This window comes from Corythoichthys intestinalis, chromosome 19 (assembly GCF_030265065.1).
Source record: "Corythoichthys intestinalis isolate RoL2023-P3 chromosome 19, ASM3026506v1, whole genome shotgun sequence".
NCBI classification, from domain to species: Eukaryota; Metazoa; Chordata; class Actinopteri; order Syngnathiformes; family Syngnathidae; genus Corythoichthys; species Corythoichthys intestinalis.
Window position 1 is genome coordinate 17,070,629 of NC_080413.1, and position 12,402 is coordinate 17,083,030.

The 12,402-nt window shown below is 39.3% G+C and overlaps 1 protein-coding gene across 5 annotated transcripts in view; it reads left to right on the forward strand.

Moving 5' to 3' along the window:
* slc25a47a (solute carrier family 25 member 47a) overlaps positions 1-12,402 on the forward strand; it is a 560,121-nt gene that overhangs the window by 253,809 nt on the left and 293,910 nt on the right. For 3 of the 5 annotated variants that reach the window (XM_057822969.1, XM_057822971.1, XM_057822970.1), the window contains exon 1: positions 7,128-7,186. The exons of the other annotated variants lie outside the window; for them this stretch is intronic. The gene's annotated coding sequence lies outside the window, so the exon portion shown is untranslated. Of the gene's footprint in view, positions 1-7,127; positions 7,187-12,402 lie in introns of those variants that run through there. 5 annotated transcript variants of the gene reach the window in all.

Sequence of the window (12,402 nt, forward strand, 5' to 3'; positions counted from 1 at the left end):
GTAAAGGGGCCGAATATTATTGCACGCCCCACTTTTCATTTTTTTATTTGGTAAAAAAGTTTAAATTATGCAATAAATGTTGTTCCACTTCACGATTGTGTCCCACTTGTTGTTGATTCTTGACAAAAAAATTAAATTTCATATCTTTATGTTTGAAGCCTGAAATGTGGCGAAAGGTTGCAAGATTCAAGGGGGCCGAATACTTTTGCAAGGCACTGTATATATATATATATATATATATATATATATATATATATATATATATATATATATATATATATATATATATATTAGGGCTGTCAAAATTATTGCGTTAACGCGCGGTAATTTTAAAAATAAATTTAAAATATTTGACGCAATTAATGCACATGTCCTGCTCAGACAGTATTCTGCCTTTTGGTAAGTTATACAGCAAGGCTTTTTGTGCTGTCTAACAGTGAACTCTTGTGGTCGCTTTGCGACATAGTTTATTGTTTTCTTGCCAGTTCAACTTCAATATGGCTGCACGACGTCTCGGGCTGACGCCTACGTTGTAATGTTGTGCTTATATGATCCTTGGACAAGATTTGTCCGTAAGTATGGTTGTTGTAAAGAATGTACATGTTATGTTAGTAAGCGAAATGTTATATTTTTTGTATGAGACGCTTTTTGTTTGTGTTTAGTGAACCTGTATAGCGTGCTGTTGTTAATGCAATGCTTGTGTACTTTTTTTTTTGTAGTTTTACGACGGTCTAAAGAGGACAATGGTTTGAGGCCATTTTATTAATAAATCAGATGAAAAAGGAAGAAGTCTGATTATTAAGGCGTCGTTCACTAGCTGTCTAGCTTTGGAAAAAGTAGACGCTTCGGAGTGAGGACAGCATAGACAGATTTAAATGACAGTAGAGTGAAATGCCCACTACAGTCCTTATGTACCGTATGTTGAATGTATATATCCATCTTGTGTCTTATTTTTCCATTCCAACAATTTATTTTACAGAATATATATATAATTCACAGAAAAATATGGCGTATTTTATAGATGGTTTGAATTGCGATTAATTGCGATTAATTACGATTAATTAATATTTTAAGCTGTAATTAACTCGATTAAAAATTTTAATCGTTTGACAGCCCTAATATATATATATATATATATATATATTTTATTTTATTTTTTATTTTTTTAAATGAGGATCTATGTACAACAAAAGAGCAATTGGCTAACTTAATAGAAAAAGTCTACTAGCTTAAATGCTATAAAATGCTAGTTTTTTTTTCACAATGCTCTTAACAAATGATTCAGACACATATTCCTACAAAAAACGGCTAAATATACCTATAAACTAAATTATGAATGCATTAAAAACATTAGCTCAAACAAAAACTTTGCTTATGTTGGTCTTAACAGGGAGCAGTTGGATTCAGCCATGTGAAAAGAGGCAGTCCAGAAGGCAGTGTATCCACCCTAATCAATAAAACTAAATGCAAACTCTTTCAAAATAAACCATTACAACGCCGCTTTAATTAAACGAATACTTGAGGCAACAAAATTTAATTTGAATATTTTTTCCTAATCGAATACTCGAGTTAATCGATTAATCGTTGCATCACTAATGCTAACTTTGATGCAGGTCGGACTTTCAGTAGAAAAATTAGTGATGTGTTCCCCACCTCCTTAACATTGATGTCTTTTTACATTACTTACAGTGGTGCTGCTGGCGGAAAAAAAACTAATATCCGTCGTCTTTGGGGGGGGGGGTATATTTTTGTCGGGGCTGGGAATGTGTGTGTGTGAGGGAGCGGGGGCAGGTCATCAGCCAATCAAACGTGCGTTTGAGGGGAAAACATTCAAGTGAAAAGTGGTCAATGTCAAGTCTGAACATAATAAAAGTACTGTAATTCACTTAATAATTGTAGGGTCAACAAATGGGAAGACAATCTAAATTATCCATATACCTGAAGTCGTTTTATAATGCAAATAAGATTGCTTAAAAGTTGTTGAGGACAATTTGAGCATCCTGAAAAGTTGCCAGTGTTATGTCCCTACCATCTCTATGCAAACCTACACCCTTGATGTTTACTAAGATACAAATCTATTCTAAATCACATTACAGCTTGAAACATATACTGTTAAGTGCAAAATGAAGAAGTGTGCAACATCAGTAGTTTGCTTAGTTTGGGGGAAAGTACATGAGTAATTTCTGTTTTTAAACAAAACAGCAGCATTGATCGTTTGTTTTCATTTGAGGAAAGCAAACATCAGTTTGTCCTCTTTAGGAAAGTGAAGCAGCGATGTTATCTTAATTATCCACAGTGTTTCATTGTGTTTATGGTTTATGCAAAATAATGGAACAGTTTTAATGTGCCACATGGGAGTTTGATGTACTCCTATTGTGGTTGTTTAAATTGTGTTGTTTATTCAGAGATGGTAGCTGTACAGAAAAAAGTTAAGGGGGGCAGAGAGAAAGAACAAACACAGGAAATAATTACACAAAGACATACAAGTAGCACTGCTATCTCAATATGACTACTCTTATTAAACGGACACCATGTGGGGAAGGGATACCATAAAATAAGAAGAGGGAAGCTAGGTCTCAGTGTGTGTGAGTGCGCAAGCAATGTTAGTAATGAAATTTTTGGCAATTAATAGTGGTGGAAATGAATGAAAACCTAAGTTTTAAATTCTTTGTTAACCACAATTTTATAGCTCTGCCATGTGCAGTCCATTTTTATTTTACTTGAGCTATTATGCCACTGTCAAAGACTGTTGGTGTGACATGAAGAATGAACTCTATTAAGTTTGAATGATGTGCACCAAAACTAGACCGAGGTCAAAATCATTGAATATTTACTGAAACGACTTTCCATCGCCATTATTTTTTTAGCTTAAAGCTAACACAGCAGTGTGTGGGTGCGTGTGTGTGTTCGTGTGTGGTGCTTGCAAGGTGACAAAAGGTCAGAGTGAGCTTCGAACCTAATCTGAAAATTCTTTTCAATCACTGTTTGCTTTTGTGTCGTCCTCGAGGCAAATATCGTTCCAGGATCCTCAACCAACCTTGTTTAGGCACTCTGTATTAATGTAACCCACACATACCACTTTTTTTGTCCTCATCTTTGCTTTTGAGTCGACCAAATCATGCTTGCTTCCCTTCTCGTTCCTCAGTCTCTATGTGTGTATGTGTGTAAAACTGTGGTCAAGGTATTGCAGCCATCACTGACTCCTTGTGTTTTCTGTGTTACCTGTCTTTGTAGATACTCTACAGCAGGGGTCGGAAACCTTTTTGGCTGAGAGAGCCATGAACAGCACATATTTTAAAATGTAATTCTGTGAGAGCCATGCAATATGTTTAAAACTAAAAATACAAGTAATTTGTGCATTTTATTTAACTTCAACACTTTTAAAGTACAATAAGTCTCTGAATTCTTTTTAATAACATTGTTATGCTGTTGCTAATCAATGATGAGTATTTCTTATCATTTATGCGACTTCTGGTGCTGGAACAGTTCTTGCCGACAGAGGCATGTCTTTTACAGCAACCAACCTTTTTTGCACCACGGACCGGTGTTATTTGGGTCTTTTTTCACAGACCGCTGTTCTGACAAATTTTGCAACCCATCAAAAATTTCAACGATGCGGTTCTGCGCATGTGCGTAACGTAAACCATAGCTGCAAAAATGCGCAAATGCAGCAAATCCAAAGTAAACACTACAAACTTTCTTGCAATAAAGGAATATTAACTTACGTTTGATCATGGACTTGTAGAAAAGTTCTCCTCAGATACATCCTGCCATGTCAGCTGCACACAACAACTTCATACCGCTCTCACCATTAACGACTTCGCCTTGTCGTTAAACATTAATTAAGAAGCCTGCTTCACAAAGATACGATGTTGGAAATTGTAGCAAGGTTTTCAATGCTCTTGTAGCGATGTCAGGATATTCCAGAATGACTTTAATCCAGAACCTCGGTAGAGTTGTTGTCTCAAATGTACGTTTAATAAGGTCGCCGTCATTTATGATCTCTACAAGTTGATCTTCCTGTTGAACAGACATGCTCGAATCACTCGATTTATTCACAAACGGGTCACGAATACACTCCTTCGCAGTTCATGGGTCTTCGAGGTTGTAGGCTCGTCAGGTGCCCTTTCGCCGGAAAAATAACTCCAAAGACGTCTGTTTTCCAGTCATCTTCGCTCGTGTGGGGGCTAATTATTTCCGGGAACAAATGTGCGGCGCCGCCCGCGGCCTAGCAATACGTTATTATCGAGGACAAGCACACATAGCTATGTTATATACACAAACAAGATGTACTGCTAGCAGTCCAATCAATGGATTTCTATGACGACATTCTAATCTATTCCGTAGTATTATATCTAGAATAGACAGGGATATTGGTGTGTTAAGCAGGGGCACAGGGTTAATTCAGCCAGAATGCGGTCATTAGTAAATTGTTATTTCTGTGCGGCCCGGTAGCAAATGCGCCACGGACCGGTACCGGTCCGCAGCCCGGCAGATAGGGACCCCTGTTTTACAGTGTATCTGTTTAATTATCTTGTCTTTATCTGAAAAGTCATGAAAAAGTTCATTATTAACATCAAGCATGAATACATCCATCTGTGAATGGCTTTTCGTTTCTCACAATTGCTAAAGCACCAGCAAAGCTAGCCGAATTCCAGTCACCTTGTTTGGTCGAAACACGGAGTTGCTGCTGACTCGCTTGCACTCTTGATATTAGCTCTTGACATGCTTTCTTCCTGCTGTCCCCAGCAGGATATTTCGATGCAAATGTAGTATGGCAGGTGTCGAAGTGCCGCTTTATATTTGACCTTTTCATAGATGCAATTTTATCACTGCGTATTAGACACACTGCAGAACCTGCTCTATCCACAAAGGCAAATTCCTCTGTTCAATCCTGCTGAAAAGTATGATACTTCTCATCTTTTTTTCTTTTAGCCTGATCTTGCGCACATCGGCCGCTATTTTCGACAACAAAATACGGCAACCCCACTTGAACAGTCATCTGCGTTACCTATGCGATAGATAGATGGATAGATAGATAGATAGATAGATAGATAGATAGATAGATAGATAGATAGATAGATAGATAGATAGATAGATAGATAGATAGATAGATAGATAGATAGATAGATAGATAGATAGAACGACAAGTACAGTTGGGCAAATAAGTTCTCCTACTTGAAAAGATTAGAGAGGCCTGTAATTGTCAACATCGGTAAACCTCAACCATGAGAGACAGAATGTGGGAAAAAAAACAGAAAATAACATTGTTTGATTTTTAAAGAATTTATCTCCAAATTAAAGTGGAAAATAAGTATTTGGTCACCTACAAACAAGCAAGATTTCTGGCTGTCAAAGAGGTCTAACTTCTTCTAACGAGGTGTAACGAGGTCTAACGAGGCTCCACTCGTTACCTGTATTAATGGCACCTGTTTTAACTCATTATCGGTATAAAAGACACCTGTCCACAATCTCAGTCAGCCACACTCCAAACTCCTATGGCCAAGACCAAAGAGCTGTCGAAGGACACCAGAGACAAAATTGTAGATCTGCACCAGGCTGGGAAGACTGAATCTGCAATAGTTAAAACGCTTGGTGTAAAGAAATCAACTGTGGGAGCAATTATTAGAAAATGGAAGACATACAAGACCACTGATAATCTCCCTCGATCTGGAGCTCCATGCAAGTTCTCACCCCGTGGCGTCAAAATGATAACAAGAACGGTGAGCAAAAATCCCAGAACGACATGGGGGGGGGACCTAGTGAATGACCTACAGAGAGCTGGGACCACAGTAACAAAGGCTACTAACAGTAACACACTGCACCGCCAGGGACTCAAATCTTCCACTGCCAGATGTGTCCCCCTGCTGAAGCCAGTTCAGGTCCAGGCCCGTCTGCGGTTTGCTAGAGAGCATTTGGATGATCCAGAAGAGGACTGGGAGAATGTGTTATGGTCAGATGAAACCAAAATAGAACTTTTTGGTAGAAACACAGGTTCTCTTGTTTGGAGGAGAAAGAATACTGAATTGCATCTGAAGAACACCATACCGACTGTGAAGCATGGGGGTGGAAACATCATAATTGGGGCTGTTTTTCGGCAAAGGGATCAGGTCGACTGATCTGTGTAAAGGAAAGAATGAATGGGGCCATGTATCGAGAGATTTTGAGTGAAAATCACCTTCCATCAGCAAGGGCATTGAAGATGAGACGTGGCTGGGTCTTTCAGCATGACAATGATCCCAAACACACAGCCAGGGCAACAAAGGAGTGGCTCTGTAAGAAGCCTTTCAAGGTCCTGGAGTGGCCTAGCCAGTCTACAGATCTCAACCCCATAGAAAACCTGTGGAGGAAGTTGAAAGTCCGTGTTGCCCAACGACAGCCCCCAAACATCACTGTTCTAAAGGAGATCTGCATGGAGGAATTGGGCCAAAATACCAGCAACAGTGTGTGAAAAGCTTGCGAAGAGTTACAGAAAACGTTTGGCCTCCGTTATTGCCAACAAAGGGTACATAACAAAGTATTGAGATGAACTTTTGGTATTGACCAAATACTTATTTTCTACCATGATTTGCAAATAAATTCTTTAAAAATCAAACAATGTGATTTTCTGTTTTTTTTTTCCACATTCTGCCTCTCATGGTTGAGGTTTACCCATTTTGACAATTACAGGCCTCTCTAATATTTTCAAGTGGGAGAACTTGCACAATTATTGGTTGACTAAATACTTATTTGCCCTACTGTATGTTTGCCACATTCACACTAAAATTAATGCGAATCGGCTTTCTAGTCGCTGGTTCGCAGATGCGCAAAGGAGTCTAACAAAACATTTTTTTAAATTAATTAAAGATTTGTCTGCGAGCCAAATGCAGCCGTCAAAAGAGCCACATCTGGCTCACGAGCCATAGGTTCCCGACCCCTGCTCGACAGTATGATGTGAGTATTGTCATGGTTTGAGTTTGCCTCTGTGCCCTAGTGTGTCTTGTCATGTGATTAACAATTGATTTCACCTGTTGTGGTCTGCTCCTTGTGTGCTGACCATTTCGCTGCCTCTTTTTTCACCCACCTGTGCCTCATTGTCTCATTACCCCATGCCTGTATTTTAGTACCCTATGTTCTGTCAGTCATTGTTGCGTCATTCTGTTCCCCTACTGCTCCACGTCTATGCCTGGTGTTCCTGTATCCCAAAGTAAGTAAGATTCCCAGTCTTTTGGTCTCCTCGAGTTTGGTTTGTACTTTGATTTTTTGGACTTTTGTTCATCATTAAAACCATTTTGAGTTTCCCTGTGTTTGGGTCCACCTCGGTTCTACGTTCTAACAATTATGGTCGGATTGTAAACCGTATTTACTTCCTCATGGGACAGTATTCAAATGGCCTCATTTCCTGAAATGGTGTAGTGCAGTGATCCCCAACTTTTTGGCACCGCGGACCGGTGTAATGCTGGCCTTTTTTTCACGGACCAGCAATGTATGGCAGAAAATGTGACAGTAAATATAAAATAACACGTCGAGACTAAAAACGAATATTAATTCATTCACTCCTAGCCATTTTCACCGGAGCAAGGCCCTTCGCTCCTGGCTGTTTTACTGGATTTTGACTGATTTTGCAAGGCCCACAGAAAATTCTGTTCTATTGCTATATAAACATGGAACCCACCAAATGAAAGATTGGACTCTCTTCTTTCAGCAGAAAAAAAATTAAGTTCATATCTTTTTCCATTCTTTAGAACTCAGCATTAGAAAATAGCTTAGTTTGAGCAATTTTTCCATTTCTGATGAAAAAACAGAGAAATTGAGCTTTTTGTAAAAGCATACATTTCAAACATAACTTGGACCTTAACACAGCTATTTTTTTGCTTTTGTGACATCCCAAACATCTGAATTATTCCTACTACAAAATAACTTAAGCAAAAAGACAAATAGAGCTTTTGATAGCAAAGTAACAATTTCTTTACACATAACGAAACTATTGAACTGAGAGATGACGCTGTTGTGGCCGCGGCTGTATCGGCAGACGGGGTAAAATTTTCCCTCATCACCGCCTGTCCGTCTCATCAAGATAGATTTTTTTTTTTTTTTAATCTTTTCTTTTATAGTGGCCACTGCCTCATAATAGAATTCACCTAGGGAACTTGTGTGGGGCATGTGCCTTGTGTTTACATCGTTCTCCACATCTTTCCGATGGTCCGATATAAGTTCTTACCAAATGCGCTACTGCCCTCCAGTCGCCAGTTTTATTGCTTTAAAATAGATTTTGAGCATTGTTCTTTGGAGCGAACTTGCATCAGAACCGAGAGATGTCTCTTGTGAAAAAAAAAATGTAAAAGACGTATAAAAACGTTTTGGTACCCTGAAACAATTAAAAATAGAACGTATTTCTACGTTTTTGGGAGCAAATGAGTTAAGTACAGGGAAAATGTCACTCACAATACACTGAATCAACCTGTTTTTAACAGCGGCCACTCCTAAAACTTGTCGGCAAATATCCGTGGTCGCAAGCATAATGAGTTCTTCTACAGTCGTGAAAGGTTTCTTAGCCTCGTTTGCTAGCTTTTATTATTTTATAATTATACAGAATGGACTTGGTTGTGCGCTCCTCTTCTGGCTCAGCAGGTGGCTTTTTCCTGTGTAAAAAAGCTGTCCAAAGACGTCGCCGTCCGCAGCACACAACCAATAGCAGCTAAAGTTACTGTTCATATTGACTGACGCTGTGCTGCTATAGGTGTGCAAACACCCTAGTAATTGTGGCCAACCACTAGATGGCCACCTATACAAATCTTTACTCTGAATAGTCTACAGCAGGGGTCCCCAAACTACAGCCCGTGGGCCGGATACGGCCCGCCTTAACATTTGGTCCGGCCCCCTGAACAATACCAGAGAGCATTTAAGATTTTTTTTTTTTTTCTTTCTCCTATAGTGTTATTTATTTCCTGGCTTTTTTTCTGTGAACAACCCAGAGAGGGTTATTTGGTTATTATCTATTTAATTAATAGTGTTATTATATTATATTTTATTTTTTCATTGAAGAATCCAGAAAGGGTTATTTGATTGTGGCTTTCTGAAAAACAATAAATTTTTACATTTAGGCACTCCTGCAATCGTCACACTTTTTCTGTAACAAACTGACCCCGGCCCCTCATCAGAGAAGGGAAATATTATGTGGCCCTCACAGGAAAAAGTTTGGGGGCCCCTGGTCTACAGAGTTGACAGGGATATTGATGTGTCTAGGACCACAGGCCAGATTGCAGTTGTTAATAAATTATTTATTTCTCTGCGGCCCCGTAGCAAATGCGCCACGGGCCGGTACCGATCCGCGGCACGGTGGTTGGGGACCACTGGTGTAGTGAACAAAGTACATTTGACGTTACCAGGGCTGAAATATTTGTTTTTTTTAAATGAATCAAGCAGCAGTTACATGTGTTAGCAATGCCAATTAGGCTTCCTTCCCATTTAGGGGACGCTTCCTGCTAACGATCAAATGTAAGTGGAGGTCACACAGAATGCGTGACACTTTTAGTTTAGCTGATTATACATTGTTAATGGTGTCTTTTGTGAGGCGTTGTGTGTTGCAAGTCAAAAAGGTATTGTAATGTAATGCATCAATAGTCCGGGGATGAAACCCTTCACTAATGGACTCATTAGTTTGGCTTGTATTTGTCATTGAAAATCTTTTTATTTGGGTTCAACTACTTTGGAGTACAAAAGCGAGCACCGCTGCGAAATGATTTTCTTTCCTTTTCTTTACCTTCCAAACAATTCTCTCTCTCTTGCTTGCTCTCTCAGGGGCCGGCCAACTCCAGAACTGATCAGGCAGAGAGGCTGGGTCTGCCTGGTTACATGCCAGAGCGTTGTTGCCATTTTTTCGCCTGCAGTTGGAATTCCATCTGAGGCATCTGATTGTTGCGCATATCTTCCATGTGTCTACTTGCATGTGCGTGTGTGTGTGTGTGTTTGAAGGGATCCTGGAGAATAAGTCCCTCAAAGCTGGCTGAAATCAGTCTGATTTTACGGTCAGCGGACCACAGCATTGCTGTTGGCGCCACCTTCACAGGACCCAGAAGCAATAATCTATTATTGGGTACATTTTCTTCGGCTCCCAGTGTACCAAATCAGTGTTGTACTGCTTATGTGACATAAACTACTTCCCGTTTTAACTTTTGATTACACATTGGCCGTAAACAACGGAAATAAACCAATTTTGAGGTCAATTTGGCAGCAGTTTTGTGTACCATAGCATTCCCCCCAGCAGTCTCATATTCTTTAAAGTATGCACATTACTGGAAAAAAAACAAATCTTGAAATGAGAAGTGCTCAGTCGGTAATGTGCACTGGGGTGAGAATAGATCGTTTTCCAGCTGCTCTCACTCTCCTCCCAGATTAAATGCATCTCCTTCAAAAAAGTAGACACATTCTCTTTCCCCTCTGTTGTTGTGAGCACGTTTCATGTCAGGTTTTTACTTCGCTTGCAATTAATATGCAATGGAATGGATTTTCCAAAATCTAGTCTTCTCTTTGACAAAATGTTCTTTGTAAATAACCGAAGAAGCACTATATTCAGTTTCTTGTTAATGAAGTTTGTTAGTGCGACCAACGTATTCAATTTGAAATGTTTTTCTCCTTTTAGATAAAATGTTAAAAAAAAAAAAAAAAACTTTCTTTCTCTGGTTGTTGGGATTTATAGTACGTTTCAATTGAATCAAAGTCGCCCCCCCCCCTTGTTTAAACTCAGGCTAATAGTAATCATCCAGTGATATGCAATGGATGCAATGTAATGTTAGTTAGGGAAATGTACACCTTTCAGAATGGGGTAGACCTCGGTTCACTACATTTCTCACAGTTAATTTAACGTTAACAATAGAAAACACATACAGGAAGACCTTTCTCTCTAAGCAGCTAACTCGAGTTTTGCAGGATAGCAAGTTCAAACAGTTTAATATTATGGTAACTCTGGTGCAGGTCAGACTTTCAGTAGCAAAATTAGTGGTGTGTCCCCCACTTACACAACATTGATGTCTTTTTACATTTCTTACAGTGGCTGCTACTGGCTGGGATTAAAAACTTTTAATATCTCTGATATCTAATATGTGTGCGTGTGTGTATGTGTGTGTGTTTGTGTTTGTGGGGGTGTCAAGTCATCAGCCAATCAAATAAGCATTAAGGAGGGAAAAAATTGACCGGCACATTCAGCAAGTGAAAAGAGGAACATGTAAGTCTGCACATAATAAAATAATTCACTTAATAATGGTGGAGTCAATTATAGCAATTTAAACATAAGGGAAGACAAGCTAAATGACAGATAACTAAAGTCACTATATAACGCAAATAAGGTTGCTTAAAAGTTGGTGGGGTCAATCTGAGCACCTTGAAAAGTTGGTAGTGTTTTGTCCCTATACCGTCCCTATGCAAACCTACGCCCTTCGATATTATTAAAAACTAGAAAACGTATGTAAACCTCTTGGGGTCACGCCCTTATTGATTCAGGTCACTTCCTGTTGATTTGGAGACATTTTAAGGTCACTTCCTGTTGATATCAGGTAATTTTCATTTGATTTGGGGGCATTTCAGGGTCACTTCCTGTTGATATTAGATCATTCCCTGTTGATCTTTTGATGGACATGGCCGTCAATGGCATCAACTTAAGATATGCGTCATTCCAAGTACCGTCATTTTCGGACTATAAGCCGCCACTTTTTTCCTTCATTTTGAATGCTTTGATTGCTTATTTGTTTATTTATTTGGGTTAATAGGTAACACTTTCTTTGACAGTGGCGTCATAAGACTTTCATTAAGATCGTCATAATTTATGATATGACACTATCATGGGCATTTCTGAATGCTGATGACAGATGCCATTAATTGTCATCCGGCAAATGATGTCGCTCACTGCATTTATGTCCTCTTCTGAAGACGGTACACAAGAAAGCCCACCCGTCTCATCCGACCATAGGACATGGTTCCAGTAATCCATGTGCTTTGTTGACATGTCTTCAGCAAACTGTTTGTGGGGTTTCTTGTGTACTGTCTTCAGAAGAGGCTTCCTCCTGGGGTGACAGCCATGCACACCAATTTGATGTAGAGAATGGCGTATGGTCTTAGCACTAACAGGCTGACTGCCCGCCTCTTCAATCTCTGCAGCAATGCTGACAGGACTCCTGTAACTAGTCACATGACATTTTGGAGGGAAAATGACAAGCAGTACTCAATTTGGACATTTAGGGATGTACGTACTTCCCATGCGGTGGACTCACTTTTGTTGCCAGGGGTTTACATATTAATGGCTATATTTTGAGTTATTTTGAGGGGAAAATCAATTTAACTCTATTATATAAGGTGCACACGGACTATTCATTGTGTCAAAGTGTCATTTTGTCATTGTTGTCCCATGAAAAGATATACTTAAACATC